The 17,458-nt window shown below is 37.8% G+C and overlaps 1 protein-coding gene across 5 annotated transcripts in view; it reads left to right on the top strand.

The window, feature by feature from the left end:
- The window catches only part of tok (tolkin), a 233,775-nt gene that overhangs the window by 48,353 nt on the left and 167,964 nt on the right, over positions 1-17,458 (top strand). The gene's annotated exons all lie outside the window — the stretch shown is intronic.

Here is a 17,458-nt window from a genome sequence, read left to right as displayed (position 1 = left end):
AGGAACAAGTAAGGAAGCCTAAGTTCTGGTGGAACCGAACATTACATACCCAGCTGTACACTTGAAATGCTGTTGTTGTTTGTTTTGTGTGCTTAATAGTGTTACAAGGCTGCGCAATAATACATATACATATGGTTCTATTCTGAACTAATTTTTCTTCGAGTTTTGGCTCCCGAAACATAGAAAATTGCTTAGTTATAAAAGGGGCGTTGCCACGCCCATTTTTTAAAATTTGAAGTTTTTCCTATTTATTGTTATAAATCCACTTGGGAAATGAAATACCATTGATATAAAGCACTTGTTTGCAAAGATATAGCTTATTTTATCCCTCCACAAATCTTTTATATAAAAGTGGGCGTGGTCCTTAACTGATTTCGTTAATGTTTCTTCAAAGCATTCCTTATAGTAAAGGCAACCTCTCTGCCGAATTTTGTTACGGTAGGTTTAATGATTTTTGATTTATGATTAACAATATTTGCAAAATTGAGTTTATCACAAGTGGGCGGTGCCACGCCCATTTTAAAAGTTTTTTTTAAATTTTTACTAAGATTCTCAATATCAGTCCATACGTCAAATTTCAACATTGTAGGTGTATCATTTACTATATTATCAGGTTTTTTGTGTTTTCCAAAATGTTATATATATAAAAAGTGGGCGTGATTATGATACGATTTCACTCATTTTCAATACCAATCTATTCTGGATCCAGATAAGCTCGTGTAGCAAATTTAGTGAAGATATCTCATTATTTACTCAAGTTATCGTGTTAATGGACAGGCGGACGGACGGACATGGCTCAATCAAATTTTTTTTCGTTACTCATGATTTTGATATATGGAAGTCTATATCTATCTCGATACCTTTATACCTGTATAACCAACCGTTATGCAATCAAAGTTATAATACCCTGTGCACAAGTACAGCTGGGTATAAAAAAGGAAGACTAAGAAGAAAACTGAGTGGTCTCTAATTGCTAAGGAGTTTAGGAAAGCTCTGAACTATTCTCTGTTAATAGCGCAGGACGTGCTCAAGGGTAATGCGATTCAGTGAATTTCTTGAATTAAATATAAGAAAAAAAATTAAATTCAATGACAAAAAATACGGCTATGCATTTGCTACGCCATGGCAAATACGCAACCTCAAAAACCGTAGTTTATTTTTTCAATTTTGAATAGCAAATGAACAACTGTCAAAACAAAACAAAATATGCAAAGAAAAAATTTAAAACGAAAAAAAGTTGTTCACGATCGATAGCTTTCATTTGCTACAGCAACGACGTTTGCAACCATTGTCTATAAAACAAGTGTTCTATCTTATCCGTCAACTGCCTGACAGGATGTTCAATATGGCTACTTTTTCCCATTTTGGCAGCGTTTTGACAGGGTGTTCAATATGGCGGCGCATAGGGCCAGCTATCTTCAGCGGTTGATAGAAAGAGATACAGAATGAGAAAGCGATAGTCAAATAAAAATCAGGTGACCCATTCTATTTGTAATTTTGACGTATATGCAGAATTTATCACGCTTGTTTTATCCACAATGTTTCCAACACCAAATACATAAAATTCTGAACTCCCTTATTGTGCATATAAGTATTGTTTATTTCAACTCCTTTTACATTGAAATGCAGAGATTTTCCTACGTAGTTGCCAGACGTCCTTACACTTGTATATGCTCTAACCATTCACGTTTTCTTGACGATCAAGAGTTCTTTTTACATTTAAGATGAACTACAAGCTGCATTTTTTATAAAGAAATCGGCTTCCTCAACCTGTGATGGGTTCGAAAAGCTGGCCCATTAACACGTCTGGTGACAGACATGTGATGAGTCAGGGTTTGAGGGAATCGGGGTTAGTCTAGGTTGAACCGTACATAGAATGAATGTGTCCAGAATTTGTTTGAAGATCAAACCAGGAACCCAAATCAGGTGCCAGGATTTATGTTGAAAAATTGCTCCGTTCGCTTGGCAAATACTAGAAGTTTTCTGGGACCTACCTTAATTGCTGCGTGGAGATCTGGAAACTATGCCGCCTCTAATAGCTGGAGCTCGCACTTCCTACACCTGCTGCTGCTGACGAGACCTAACCTCTAAGCATGTGATGCCAGAAGGGAGCGTCTAGTTAGTACGTCCATCGTTAGCCTCTAGTCTTCTTAGAGATGAGAGCCACTTTGTGTGTCTGATATCGCAGGCTTTGCATATGATCTTAGAAAGTTTGCAGCCCCGCGCTTTTGTCCACGCCTTTGCTGCTTGATGAATCATATGCAGCTCCTGACTTCTTTTAATTTCTCCCAAACAGATTGGGGCGTCAATTGTCGTTTCAGCGAGTGTTGCATCCTCCTTTGCCAACTCATCGGCCGTTTCGTTACCTTCTATCCCTTAATGACCGGGAACCCAGTATAGATGTACGGGCCGACCTGAGTGAAGTCTTTCCAATGCTTCTTTGCATTCCAGAATACTTCTTGATGAAGTACTGTGTGAGAGTATTGTCTTAATCGCCGCCTGAATATCAATATATATATTGACGCGACCAGGGGCATAGCGACGAGGGAGGAGGGTTTTTGGCAAGGAGATAGAAATGGAGATATAAAAAAAAACAAAATTAACAAAAAGGACATATTTTTTATGTCCACTATTGCATTACTTATGTGTGATATGGCAGCAATGCCAAAATCAGTTGCAAGAATAACAAAGGGACCGTTATTATTTACATGAAGGAAAGCACGATTTTCCAAGCGTACACTGGTTCCCAACGGCTATAATGACTAGCTTATATTCTGCAAATCAGGGGCGTAGCGACGGGGGGTTTAGGGGTTTATATAATCAATTCAGGCGTGTGCTCGTTTGCCTTAACCGCGATTACATTCATCGGAATGAAAAGGCAAATATGAAAACTCCATGCGTTTGAATATGTGCATGATTCTTCTGCCCTTACGTCACGGCGACAAGCTACATATAAACATTGATTACGGTTCTGTTTGTTTGCCGAACTAAATGATACTAATTCTCGTGCTTTGATTTTATTCTCCACATTTAAATAATGTTAAATTTACAGCATTTTTTCGAAGTATACATTTCCTATTTTGAAATATTATGCAAATTTGACATTATTTTCCATGTGGAAAACACATTATTATAATGTAATATCTACATTTTTTTTATATCAAAAACACATTTCAAAAATGTAAGATTCAAATTATTTGATAAATTAAAAATAATGTGTTTTTCACATTTTAAAATGATATTACATTTTTAAATTAAATTTTTTTCTATTCGATCAATTTCTTTCTTTTGAATTTTATATATGTACATACGTATACGTTAGATCTCATGCATAGGCTCAAAAAGCATGAATTCTACTTATTGCTGAAGGAGGTACTTCGGTTTTTTTTTTATCAATTTATCTATGATTAATATTACAGGAATGCGATTCTGTGGCTTTTCCTAATGTTGACATGTTGTTGAAAATCTTGTGTACGCTTCCAGTAACAACGACAACGAACGAGGAATCCTTTTCAACTCTTAGGTTAATTAAGAACTATTTGAGAAATACGATGAGTGATAATCGATTGAATGGCTGTGCATCACTAAGCATCCACCGTGATCAAATTGTTACCGTTGATGAAGTTTTAGATGAAATGGCAAAGAAAAGCCGACGCATGCGCTTGAGTTTTTAATGTAACCTTTTTCATATCATATTCTAAATACACGTACTTTAATGCTAAAGCTAAAGACAACATTTTTTTTTATTTATTTAACTGAAAAAAAAAAAAAAAATGTATACTGCTATGACCATATGGTCTGCCTTCAAGTTTTCTCGAGGCCTTAAGCCTTTTTGCAGTTGCTAACGTAATGTATTTGGCTATCTAGGTCTGCGGTGCCATGGTGGCTTTCTTCGCTCTCTCTTCCACATGGGATTTCCACGAAAACTTACTATCTAATATAACTCCTAGATACTTTGTGCTATATTTTTCTTGCAGGGTTACCCCCGATCTTATTTTTCGTTGGTTAAGCATCTATATTTCTTAGTAAATAATACAAGATCGGGTTTTTTCCGCGTTGCCTGTTAAGCCGACTTCAGTGGCCCAGGCATGTACATCCCGAAGTGCCTGATCCAGGTAAGGGTTGTTAATAACCACACCCCTTTTTCACACTAAGTATGTCAAAAAGCTGAAAGTAAATGAAGCTCAAAGCTGAGTATGTAATGTTCGTTTCCACCCTAACTAAGACTGCCTTCATAAAAATCTTTGATATAAAGTTATGGGATTCTTTCAATTCCTCTATAGTGGCAACCTCTTTGGATTATCCCAGTTTGGGTTCTAGATACTTCTGGAATCTGGCCAAGTTCATTGACCTTGAGTTTCTAAAGGTTCTTCCCTTCTCTACCCACTTAAGGGGATGCTGAATGCTCAGAACTCTATAAATTTTAACCAGTTTTTTCAACATAAAGCTTTTTACTAACACGTAAGTCGGGCTTTTAAATATAACTATAACAATCAACTTCCCTAATAACAACCAATAAATTGAAGGCAACTGTTGTTACTTCTTGCCTATGTATGTGATGATGTGCGTTGGATTCTGTGCTGCGATGTTTCAGCTAATGGAAATTATAAAATCGACGCCATATGCTACTCTCCCCCTTTACGCTACTTTCAATTTAACCACCACCATTATATATGGATGCAAGCACCCTAAAATTAAAATGGAAAATTTATACACTCACACAAACTTACATACATACAAACCCCCACACTCGAAACAGGTCTCATTACAGATATACAAATTTATGCTAAATAAACATTTTTAATTTTGCTCAACAATGGTTGCTTAAGTTTTTTAACTTATTTAAATACCCCTGTAACGCACACACACACCTCAACACCCCCACGCGAGATACACAGATTTATTTAGGGTTAACTAAGCATGCAGTAAGTAGCTGTTAAAAAAGTTTTTGTGGAAAATTTATTGTTTTTATTTTTTTTTCTTATTTCTTTTAATTAGCTGAAAAAAAGCTGAGCAGCTTATGAATATTTCTGGGATTATTGTGAAAAGATTAGGCAAATGGGTTAGTGGGTCGTTATATGTATTTTACAATAATTTTAAAAGGATGATTTCGCGTTTGTGATGATATGAGAAATAAAAGTTGAAACCGATTTGCAGTGATTGAGTATGCAGTGGTTGTTGTTTCTGTTGGTTTTCTTTTGTCGGTAAGCACTTGCGCTATGATTTTTGAATGAAATGTTCGAAATCTGTAAAAACAAAATAAGCACGCTGCTTTATTAGAAACTAAAGAATTACATGCAAACATTTCGTATAGTAACGATTGCTAAAGCTCGAATCGCTAAACTGTTGAATAAATCACTCCAATATTCTGTATTGTAAAATGGTCTTTATTAGACTACTTTGGGAGTAGTACAACTATACTTCACAATTTTACATCACTTCGCAACCAATAGCGTATTTAAATCAAGCTGATTGACTATTACTCAGCTTGCGCCGCTTTTATACTCTCTGTTACCTCGCCCGCATATCTCGTCAAAGGTCTAGACGTTTCACCTTCTAGAACTCTTGTATCTCCTGCTTGGTAATTAGTTATATGCGTGTGTAAGCATGAGTAAGCACTTCGGCTGATGATTACTTATGTTTGTGAGTATCTCTTTATTACCTTGTATGTATGTGTGTAAATGATGATTGATTTGTTCATGTACACAAGAGTGGCAGCTTGCTTTATTGTTGTTGTGCGTTTATTTACTAACAGCTTGGTGGTGTCAACCGAAATACGGGTCAATTCAACCGAAATTTTTGTCAAATTTTGTCCATCGCAACAGGATGTTGAATCAACTGCGCACAAATCTTTGATTCGTAATTGACCGTTTTAGTAGTCAAATGAACAAAAAAAGTTGTTGCGAATGCTTTGTACGAAAGTACCTATGTTGTCATATACATACATACGTAAATATGTGAATACATAAATACGCATGCTTGCTACATATACAATGTCTTCTAATTGAAAAACCTTATTTCAAAAATTTTGATGTTGCTTTGCCCGGGGTGTGAACCCAGGGCATTCGGTGTGGTAGGCGGAGCACGCTACCATCACACCACGGTGGCACTTACTAACCGAACTGGGCGCACATCAAATATGCTGGCACACATTAAACATTATACACTTTATTATTTTGTCTTATTAAACAAACCTTCACCAAATTTTATATTTTATAATTTATTAATTTATAGTTTTGAACTTCGCTTTGCAAATAGAAATGAAAATAGTAGTCACAAAACTGTTTCTCAATTCTTTCAGTTGCAGCTCAGCTCATTCTCAATTTCTTCATTCGCATGTAGTTGCCACACTTGATTGTTTCGAACAAAACTTGTAGTATAAATGTTTGACATAACATTTTAAATACAGAACTTGTAAGTTATAGAAAAGTAAAGAATTAAATCGCAGGAAGGTAATTCACCACTGGAGTAACTTTACATGTAATTCGGCAAGTTTAATTTTCGTAACACTTTAAGTTGACACGATTCCAAAACAACTCAAACTTTTATGTTGTCGGAAACATCAACATTAAAAAAGGATGTTTTTTATTATCTTATTAGATTCGTTCGCGTGTGAGAAAACTCGTAAAAACTTGAACAACATGTTACAAACTTTGGAAAAATCCCGTTCGTTCAAACAAAACGTTTGCAACAAAAGGGCGCAATTTTGCATTTCGCTTGGAGGAGAAGTTGCAAAATTGTACTCGATAATGTCTCGGTATCTCATAATTTTTTGCACAGTAAATTCAAAAAAGGTATCTCATAATTTTTTGCACAATAAATTCAAAAAAGGATTTTTCGTTTTTTATTGATAACTGGAAAACGTGGTTTTCTTATTTTGGTGTTTTTTTTCAACAAGTGACACCATCGCCATAAGTACAAAGTAGAGAGCGCAGTGAGCGTAAAATTCTCTTTGAAATTTGCTCATGTATTGGCTGTTGACCGCTGTTGAAATGACCAGTCAGATCAGTTGTGTTAACAAAAACAATCAGTTAGATTAATTAGGAATCTGTAAATTTTACAGAATTTTGTTAACTTAAAAGCGACAATTTCTCTTCTGTTGAAATGACTAAACTAATTTGTTCGCTTGACAAAGAACTCGGTCGAATTAACAGTAATTCGATCAATTTCACCGAATTTCCGTTAAGTCAAGAACAACAGAACAGATTTGTTGATTTTACTAGCACCATTTCTTTCAGTATAAAAAATTTGTATAAACATACAAGTGACGGTAAGCGTGTTAAAAAGTGAACGGGAATGAATTTAAATTTGTAATTTGTCCGAATGTATTTCAAGCAAACATTTAATAGTTACCCTATATTCGAAGATGAGGCGAAGAGAAAGAGGGAGTGGGAATAGAAATCAAGATATAGCAGGACGGGGCTGGGGGAACAACGGTTAGCCGAAGGGATAATGGTTATTCAGAAGGATCCTAAATATGATCTGTATGGATATCGTAACGTTTTAATCTTTAATTCTCCTTAGACTAACAAAAGGCACTCTCGTCATTAAAAAGGGGGCACTGTAGGCTGATGGCTGATGTTGGGTATTTTGACTGCGCACTGTCTTCTGGCATCATATGCTTTTAAATGAGGGATAGTCAGTGGGGGCAGATGTAGTAGGTAAGGGATGAACGAGGTAACGATCGAGCAGGTTTTGTACTCGAGCCCTGTGCTCGCCAGGCTAAGACTGCAGCTGTTAGGAGCGGCACAGACATCAGATCTAGAAGCAGCAAATAGCAAAGGTCAGAGAAAGCTTCTAGTACTTGCCAAGAAGACGAAGGTCCTGGTTCCTGATAGAGTTGCATGACTGGAAGTTGGAGATATGACACAAACCATCTGTTCAACCGTAATATGGAACCAATACCTCTAACACAACTTTCATGTGGTTCAACTCTGTATTGAAACCTTCTTATTTTCTTGGACTTGCGTTAGAGGACTTTGGGGGTGATTTTTTGAGTGACCGAGCTTATTGCGCAAGTCGAAGAATCATTACAACATGATAATAGGAGAAGGAAGAGGGAATGGGATGGGAAAGAAGAAAGGGCAATAAGTATAATATAAAGATGAAAAGAGGAGTGGGGCTAAAAGTCGGGAGCCGAAAAGATGGGGGAGGGAAGGTTTGAAAAAAAAACGAAGAGAACGACAAGGAGGACAAGGGATTGGAATTCGAAAAATGTGAGAAGGAGTAAAAATTGAAAATGAAGGAGAAGAGAAACAGTAAGAATAATAACAAGGAAAATGCTGCAAAGAAAAGAAAGAAACATTGCAAAGAAATTGTAATACATTCATCTTTAATTAGCGCTTAACCACATAGGTGATTCGTTTATTTGGGAACCAGCATTAACACTAACAACAACATCAGCTCTGAAATCAAGCGAAGTATCACTCTAGCCAATAAATGCTTCTTTGGACTAGGTAGGCAATTGAAAAGTAAAAGCCTCTTTCGGAAAACGAAAGTTCCTTATCGTGCCCGTCCTGCTATATGGTGCAGAAACATAGACCATGACAACATCAGATGAAGCGGCTCTGGGAGTGTTCGAGAGAAAAGCTCATCGAAAGATTTATAGAACTCTACGCGTTGGCGATGGCGAGTAAAGAGGAAGATTTAACAATGAGCTGTACGAGCTTTACGCAGACATCAACATAGTTCAGCTATTTAAAATGCAGCCGCTACGCTGCATGTTATGCGAATGAAAGACGATGCTCCGGCTAATAAAGTGTTTCTATCGGAACCCGCCTATGGAAGCAGAGAAAGAGGGCGGCCCCCACTCTGCTGGAAGGACAAGGTGGAAAACGATTTAAACTCCCTTGGCACCAGTTGGCAGAGAGAAGAAGCGACTGGTGCGCCTTGTTGGATGGCCATAACCGTTTAAACGGTTTAGCGCCAATTAAGTAAGTAAATAAGCATTGGCGATTTTGCTGTCGCGTATGAAGCAGACCTGTAAAGTACTGAGTACTTACTTGTACTAGTACCAAATAAGTACAAGTACTCAAGTACTTCAAATCTAAGTACAAAGTATAAGTACTACAGTACTTGTACTTCGAATCCGAAAGTACAAGTAAATATACTTACGAAATACTTGCAAGTACATGAAAGTACTTTTTCTGATAAAATATATCAGTTTGATTCGTAAATGGAAAATAAAAATATGAGTAAAATTCATACTACAAAGCAACAATATGTAAAACAACATATTAGATAAGTATAAATTGTACAACAGCTAACAATATGAAAGTAGTTTTGTGTTTGCCTTCATTAGTACTAGCTTTTCAAACGAAAAGTCCGTCATTGATTGCCTTCTAGGACTATACACAATGCCTGCTAAGGAAAATAAACGCTCTACTGGGTCGCAGGAAGCTAAGGGCATATTCATTTTGAGTGAAATACCTGTAAAACTCTTCTTCAACCATTTTGTGTAAGTTAGGTGATCGTAAGGGTGCTGATTGATCCGCTTCAAACCCGTTCAATACTTATCAAGGTACTTCGAAAGTACTTACAAGTACTTTACTTGTACTTCAACAATTCAAGTACAAGCACTTCGATAGTTATACTTGTCCTCATTTTTCGAAGTACTGAGGCACTTATACATGTACTGGTACTTTTTCTTTACAGGTCTGGTACGAAGTAACCCCAGAAATTGCTGTTTCATGCCAATTTGGGGTCTTCCTATACTTTCTCTTCCAACTAAAAAATGGGTTTCGATAGTCATAGCTCCTAGACCGGACAGTAAGTACCCAACGAATAACAGGAAACAGCGACAGAAGCTTTATTTATTTGATACGCCATGCTTAAATGTGCGTAAGTAGTATACAGCTCGTTATTAAACTCTCTTTGATACATGCCGTTATGGACCATAAATCTCCCAGAAAACTTTGCCTTCAAATACTCCGAGCCTCAGACCATCTTCCTTCGACATCGTCCTTTATTCCGAGCCATACATCAGCATAGACTCTATGGGAAACTTATAAATAAATAGAAGAAGAGATTTTAGGATGGGCTTCTCTTCCAATTTGGGTCGTTCTCCTTTTAATTTTTCCTACATATTGGCACGACTGGACCAACATATTTGACGCCGACTCCGAACGGGATCAGCAAGGCAGATGAGTTTTCCCTGAGAAGATTTGTTCGTCTAGATCGTCAATGCCTTCTTAAATCAAAATAGCACTTGTTGGCACGGGTGTTTCTCCTTTTTGTTTCTAGGCTAAAATTGTTTTAGCTGGTAATGCTGGTTCTCTTATACACGAAATTCGTCAAAGCCTCGATTTGTATTCACCAACAGTGACGTGGCTGCAAGGACGTGAATGCGCCGAATCTTTCTTTAATGACAGAAAGTACTGCGGCTTATCCTAGGCTTTGCTAGTATATCTTAATATATAAAAATCACGTGTCACTATGTTTAACCGCGATGGACTTCTAAACTACTGAACCGATTTTGAATTTGTTTTGCACCCCGTATGTAGCTTGATCTAGCTTGAAGTACAGGATAGGTTATATCTCAGTTTATAGTCGCAATATTATTTTATTACAATTTTTTTATTTGTTTATACGTAATAATAAAATGTTACGTATATGCACCGACACTCACATTTCAGGGGTGCGGATATACTTCTCTGGTAATTGGTTGGTGTTTAATTAAACAACGTGCTTATCAATAAAAAATATTATAGCACATCACCAGGCCCGCCGAGAGGGGGGGGGGGCTTTCTGAGGGGGCCCGCGATTTCGAGGTACTATGACATTTTTTTTAATTTAGGAGAGTCTTTAGTTGTTCCATGTGCAATTTTTAAGTCGAATTTCAAAAGCAACGAAAATCTGCATTTCGTTTTAATAATATATATAATATGAAGAGATGCGTCGGTTTGGTTGCGATCGACATACAGGGTCTCGAGATATAGGCCGAAACGTGGACCCGAGTACCCCTAGAATGTGTTTATAGAATATGGATAACAAATGAAAGCTGTTGATGAGTGCTTTAGTAGAGGGTAATTTTCATACCCCTGGGTGACTAGGGTCTCGAGATATAGGCCAAAACGTGGGACAGTGAATGCCTAGATAGTGTTTATACAATATGGATATCAAATGAAAGCTGTTGATGAGTGCATTAGTACAGAGTAATATATTATCCAGAGACGGACTGAGACTCGGAGTGGGACTGGGACTGGAATAAAATACATACCACCCTCTGGGACAGGCAATAAGGGATGCAGAAGAATGAGAAGAAATTGAGAGAAGAGAAAAGAGAGAAGGAGATTGAGAAAGAGATGGAATGAGACGAAGATGGAGATAGATGAAGCGAAAAAGACGGAGGGAGGAGTGAATAAAAGGATTAGGAAAAAGTGAAGAGGGGGGGAGGGCAGAGTCAGACGGAAAACGCTTATTAAAATGTATGCAGATAGGCCAAATTAAGGGCAGGACAACGTCTGCCGGGTCTTCTAGTGTACATATATACATGAGTTTGTTGTGACGCCCATAAGTCTCCAAACATGTTTAGTTCAGTTCTAGACCGGATTATTTCTGTTTTTTTATAATTGTGTGAGTAAGCGTGTAATTAAGTTTTACATAAAGAGCAATTCAACCTCATTTCCATATGTATGCATGTTTTTGAATATGTATGTATGTACCAGACTTGGATTGTTATTGATCATTGCAGGTTATCAGCTCAGTATACATATGTACATTAGACTGGGTCGATTTATTAACCGATATCGCGCCATCGATTTTTCGATAGGATTTGGGCTCAGGAAAAAAAGTTCCACTACGCATACCCAAAAAAAATAATTTGCGAGCCTGCGTAATTTAATTTTTTGACTTTTTTTCGACTTTGATTTTTAAGGGTTTTTAAATGACCTACTAAAAATCGATGGCGCGATATCGGTTAACTTTCGTCCATACAAATCGACCCACCCTAATGTACATATTTTTAAATGATCGACTTATAGCACCCAAAGGCCATTGCCAACACATATAATTCCGGGATGCTTATCAATATGAACTAAATATAAATTCGTTTTTCAAGTGCTTTTTAACTCTCAAATATTGTGTGGTTATTTGCCTACAATATTGAAGAGCAAATATGGTAATTACACGAGAAAACGTAAATGAGAGATTTGCTCAGAGGATTTATGAAACGAAACAAACCAATGAATCACACAGAAGAATAGAATATAGAGAATGTAGAATATAAAGCCTTCCCTAATGTTTCAGATCATGCTATGCGAATGTAAGAAAACGTTCTAGCTCAGAAGTATTCCTATGGAAACTCGACATTGGCAGTAGAGAAAACCGGAGGCTCACTCATAGCTGGTTGTTGTTGAAGCGATAAAGACACTCCACGAAGTTTTTGTGGAGTATTATCGATGTTGATGGTCCTTTGCCGGCTGCAGATCCTGTACTTCCGGTAACAAGCACTATTAAGGTACTAGCCCGACCATCGCGGGAACTATTTGATATGACCACATTGAACCTTCTAAGCCAACCCACCCCACTCCTTAGTTCCATGAGGAACTTGAGGTCGCCAGAGCCTCGCCTGCTAAATTTGTGTATGATACATGCATATTTGTAGCAAGCAGCATTCGCCTCGCATATGTGTAAGTTGACAATAGGGTTGCTGAAGCTATTGCGTTTATCAACCCCTTGAATCTCGTACATAGCTAGTAAGAGCGGGATGAGAGTGACTTAGTCTAGCTTGTTGTTCCCAATTGGCATCAGTTATGCGAAGAAGTGTAGAATGACGTGCCCTTTTTAGAAAACTGCCAAAATCGCCTAAGTGCTTAACCGCCAAGTAAGGAAATATTGGTACAAAATGAAGCGTTCACCAACATTTAAGCTAAATCAATCACAGCTTCAGAAAATGTTTCCTTCAAAACCCCTTCACTGTATCAAATTAATGGGGAAGCTTTTTTTTATTATTTTATTGCAGAACAGTTATTTTAAAAAGTAGCAATCAAGCTTAGTCTTACAGCTCCTGAAGTTTCCTGCAAATTCCCCAACACGATCACAGCAAAAAATATGCGATATCCTTCCTTCTTCCTTTTCATTGCTCATTCATTATCGTTGTCGCAGCCATTTTATATACATAAGTACATTTTGCGTAAAATTTATGAATGGCCAAAACAAATGTTGCAACTCAAGTTGCTTGCCGCAGATTTAATTCATTTGCCAACTTTCTAAGTGACATACAAATAAAAAATGTACACTTTATGTAAGGCTTATTTCATTTGATAGAAAATATTTTAAAATTAGTCCTAGACTTGTAAGGCATGCAGTTGTATGCCACACTCGTAATGAAACAGCTTCTTTATATTTATTGTGTTCATTATTCGGAGTTTCGACACATCACTAGGCTGCTGGTAAAAAAAATGCGGCACAACATAGATCGAAGAAGAAATAGAAAGCAGTCACACATACATGTAAATAGCTAAGAGCGTCAACGGCATATATACAGAGACACAAAGGGTGCAGAAATTATTACTAATACATGTATGTCATAGAAGATCGAAGCGTGGAATAAATAAGCAGCTATGAGATACAGAAACGAGAAATAAATAACCATGTGTTCAAGACGGCTTTTCGCGAAACATCTGGCCCTGGACGATAAAGGTGAAGGAGGCTAGCTGAGAGTTTAAAAGCAGCGCAATCTAAGTGACGACGATTCCGTTCAATTTTAAACTTTTTAAGTGAAGTACGGGAGTAATTTAATTGTGAAGTACTAATACCATAGTGTGTTGTAAATAGGAAACATTTTGCTATATTGAATATTTGAGTTATTTATACGACAGTTCAGCGATTCGAACGATAAAAGAAGATGCAAAATTATCAAAAGTTTCCTGAAACTCACCACAATATGTACTAATGCCATCAGATATACAGTTACCGTCTATCTTGGTCTGAGGGGCATTTAAAGTGTATCTAAAATAAAACTTTATTTTAAGGCGCCTTCATCCTCGGAGAGATAACCTTGTGTGATATGCAGGGGTCGGATTCGTATGCAATATTTTTGTTTAAGGTCGTACAGATTCCACAATAAGTTGCAAATTCGTTATTTATTTATTTAAATTAAAGTCGACCGAAAAATTTTGCGACAAAGAGGTTAAAGAAAAGGCACAAAGTCTCTAATAGTCATAGTAGGAACTGCAAAATTTAGTTTACTGACAGGAGAGTTAATCTCGGCGATAGTCAGCTTATGAATAAATACAACGCGGAGTAATATTCTGCGATTTTCAAGAGATGGCAAACTAATTAATGAAGAATCTTTCTATAAGGTGGAAGGTTAGGTTACCGACGAGCTTTTGCATTTTTATTGGTTTATTATATATAACAATGTTATCTACGACTTATTTTAATTTTAATTACAAGTCCTGAAGAAGACCATACAATAGTGCTGGAACCCTTTTGAAAATGGCCACAAACTTGTGAAAAAAAAGCCTCTTCATGCTATTTAGTGTTGTTCATATATCAACATATGGTTCCGGATAATACAGTTGATATGGGTCGAAAACTTATTTTCAGACTTATCTCCTAATTTTCCGGTGAACGGAGGGGGATTGGTTAATAAATAATTTTTCGCTATTGATATTAGACAAAAAATTGCAAATGTGAATAATTTTTCTTGGTAATAGTCTAGTTGAGGGGTCGACTGCTAATACGCTACCAAAAATATCGAGAGAGGTGTCAAACGACGCGTCTTGACATCAGTATTAATAATCCGACGGCGGAAAATAAAAATATTAACTCGTTCAAAAGATATTAACGAAAAACCCAAAAAAGACCCGCGGGGGTGGGATCCATAGTATTTTTGCGCAGAACACCTTTCTGAGTTGGCGGCCTTCGGCCGCGCTTATAAAAAATAACCCTGGGCTACGCCATGCCAAGTCCGGGTGTGTGGTATAACCGTGGCTACCGCCATGGTGATGCACCATTTTTTTGTGGGTACAACACAGCAACAACCACATGAAAATCGCCAACTTCAACTGCAAATATCTCTGGACAGAGATAAAATTTTTATTGTTCTCGAGATTAATACGCGTCTTTTGACACCTCTCTCGATATTTTTGGTAGCGTATTAGCAGTCGACCCCTCAACTAGACTATTACCTTTTTCTTTAATACAGTTTGTATTAGGAAAAATATACATATGTGGTCGTGGCTTGTCTTGTCTGCTCAATACTTTATAGTAACCTACCGACTTCTTGTGATGCTCGAATCAAAGTGTGAGTTAATTGAGAATACAACAGCCAGTACAGTCGATAAGTGCTTACAGGAGTACCTGTCTTCGTAGACCTACCTCCGGTGTAAAACACAGATCAATGTCCGTTGATCTTCGGCCCAACAAGTTGGTACCAATCGGTGAGCTGGGGTGTTCAAGTCCACCAGCCTTGGTTTGGCCGAGGAGGACTATCCACCCTCCTCTTCCATTTTCGGGTAATGGCACCCGGTTGCACGGCAACTCCACCGCGAGTTTCGTGCTTGCCTCAGTATTCCTCTTTCATTGATTTTATAATCTCGGGTATCTAATTGACAAGTCAATCAGATCGAGATTTGTGTTTTGTCGCAATTTAGGAATATGACCAACCTTTTCTGTCCTGCAGTGTTACAACAATGTATAATACATTGTTAACGACGGAGCCGATATTGCTCAGACATTGCTTGAAGGCGGCACCTCCCTCCAACGCTATGCACCACATGTTATGATCAAAAAACGCACGTTCGCCGTGAACCAACTACCGATGTAATCATCAGCGCAAGTGTCTTTCCTTATGAATAGCTACTTAAATGTTCCATAGAGTGAGAGCGTCATATAATTCCTTGTGAATAAAACTATCTGTTGTCCTTGGCAACAGACAGTGATTCTCACAAGTACTTACAACACAAACACTCGCAAGATACATCTTCACTAATCATGGTACTAAACCACTTGCGCATCAAGACACATCTCGCTAGTCACAGGTACTTGTGCTTTATTATCATGTTGCAACTGAACCCAGCTAAACGTTCTATTCAGTTTTATTTGCAACTTTGTTCTGCATTATTTGCTACTTTATATATGCCCACATATTCATCGTTATTTGCTACTGTGGTATACAACTTCTAATAACTCGCTTCGTTGTATAATCTTCCTCATTATTCTTCAGTTACGCTCCGTTTTATTCCACAATTTAGGGCTGTCGCCAACCTTTTCAACCATAGACCTGTGTTGGGGGGCTTTCCCGCCCCAGCTATATCTTTGCATCAGCAGCTCGCTACACTGCAGTGATCTAACAACGTTAAATCTGCCACATTTTTGGATGTGGCCATCCATTCTGTGAACGCCTCCTATTCGCTACGCAGTCTAAAGCAGCCTCAACATCTCAAAAGACAAGATGAGCACCGGCCCACTCGTACAATTATCGATTGCTTTTTGGCTGGCGATAGACATACGTTTCATCTCTCACCATCTTTCAACCGTGTTTCACCATCTATCTCCGGTATCTCTGGTTGCCACAATTATGGGTTGTGACCAACCTTTCATTTGCCCCTCAGGGTCAGTTTCTCAATGAATTTGGGTATACTGTGACTAGCAAGATACCGAATTCCCTTCGATTTGCACGCCCCAAGGAAAACAAGTCTACTCAGAGCGTGTCATAAAGCGAACTCTTATTTGAAACCACAACCACCGCGATGCTCCCACAAGGGGGCCATCCCAGGACAGGAGGTGAGACCTGAGTACAAAGCATCGTTCGATGCAGTGCATCAGATCACACTGGCTTCTCCTGCTCCCGCGGTAGCAGTATTTATAAAGACCTTGCCTAGGGTGATACCCGCGTCCACCCTGCTACCTTTCGAGTAAAACACCTTACTCATGGCTTGGGTACCCATGGTATTATGGTCGCCTCTTACAACCGGTATACCTACCGTGGGCATATTCTTTCCCCTTGCCCACAGGGGTAACAGCCAGTACAGATAGAAGTGCTGCTAGTGAAAGCCTAGAAACTAACAAGCTTATTACAAAAATCTACAGATAAAATACCGTTTTATTTGAGAATGCCAGAGAAATATATGGTACTCACTCCTCGTAAAACGGAGGTCCGAAACAGTAAGAGGTACTATTGCAGTTTTGCTTTTTCCCCAGTAAACGTAAAACTTCATTTAAGTAAAATAAGAGCTGTTTTTCAGGATTGTGTAAAAGAAGTGTTTGAGCTTCGAAATGAGAAAAAAGTGGGATAGCCTTCACGTTGCTCGACCGCTTAACTCTCTTTCTCTCTGAAGCAATCTTATATATAAGACTGATAAGGCATGTAAATAAAGACCTGTAAGAACAGGTTCCAAAAAATCTGTAGATAATGGTAAAAGAAAATTGAAAGACGAAGTTTGTCTTGAGGGTTTTTGAGTGTATAGGGAGTTTTTATTTGTAAAGCTTAGATAAGATAGCACATGGATTA

This window comes from Eurosta solidaginis, chromosome 1 (assembly GCF_040869045.1).
Source record: "Eurosta solidaginis isolate ZX-2024a chromosome 1, ASM4086904v1, whole genome shotgun sequence".
Lineage (NCBI taxonomy): Eukaryota > Metazoa > Arthropoda > Insecta > Diptera > Tephritidae > Eurosta > Eurosta solidaginis.
The sequence above is the reverse complement of the archived record's forward strand: the minus strand, read 5'-3'. Positions and strand labels throughout refer to the sequence as shown.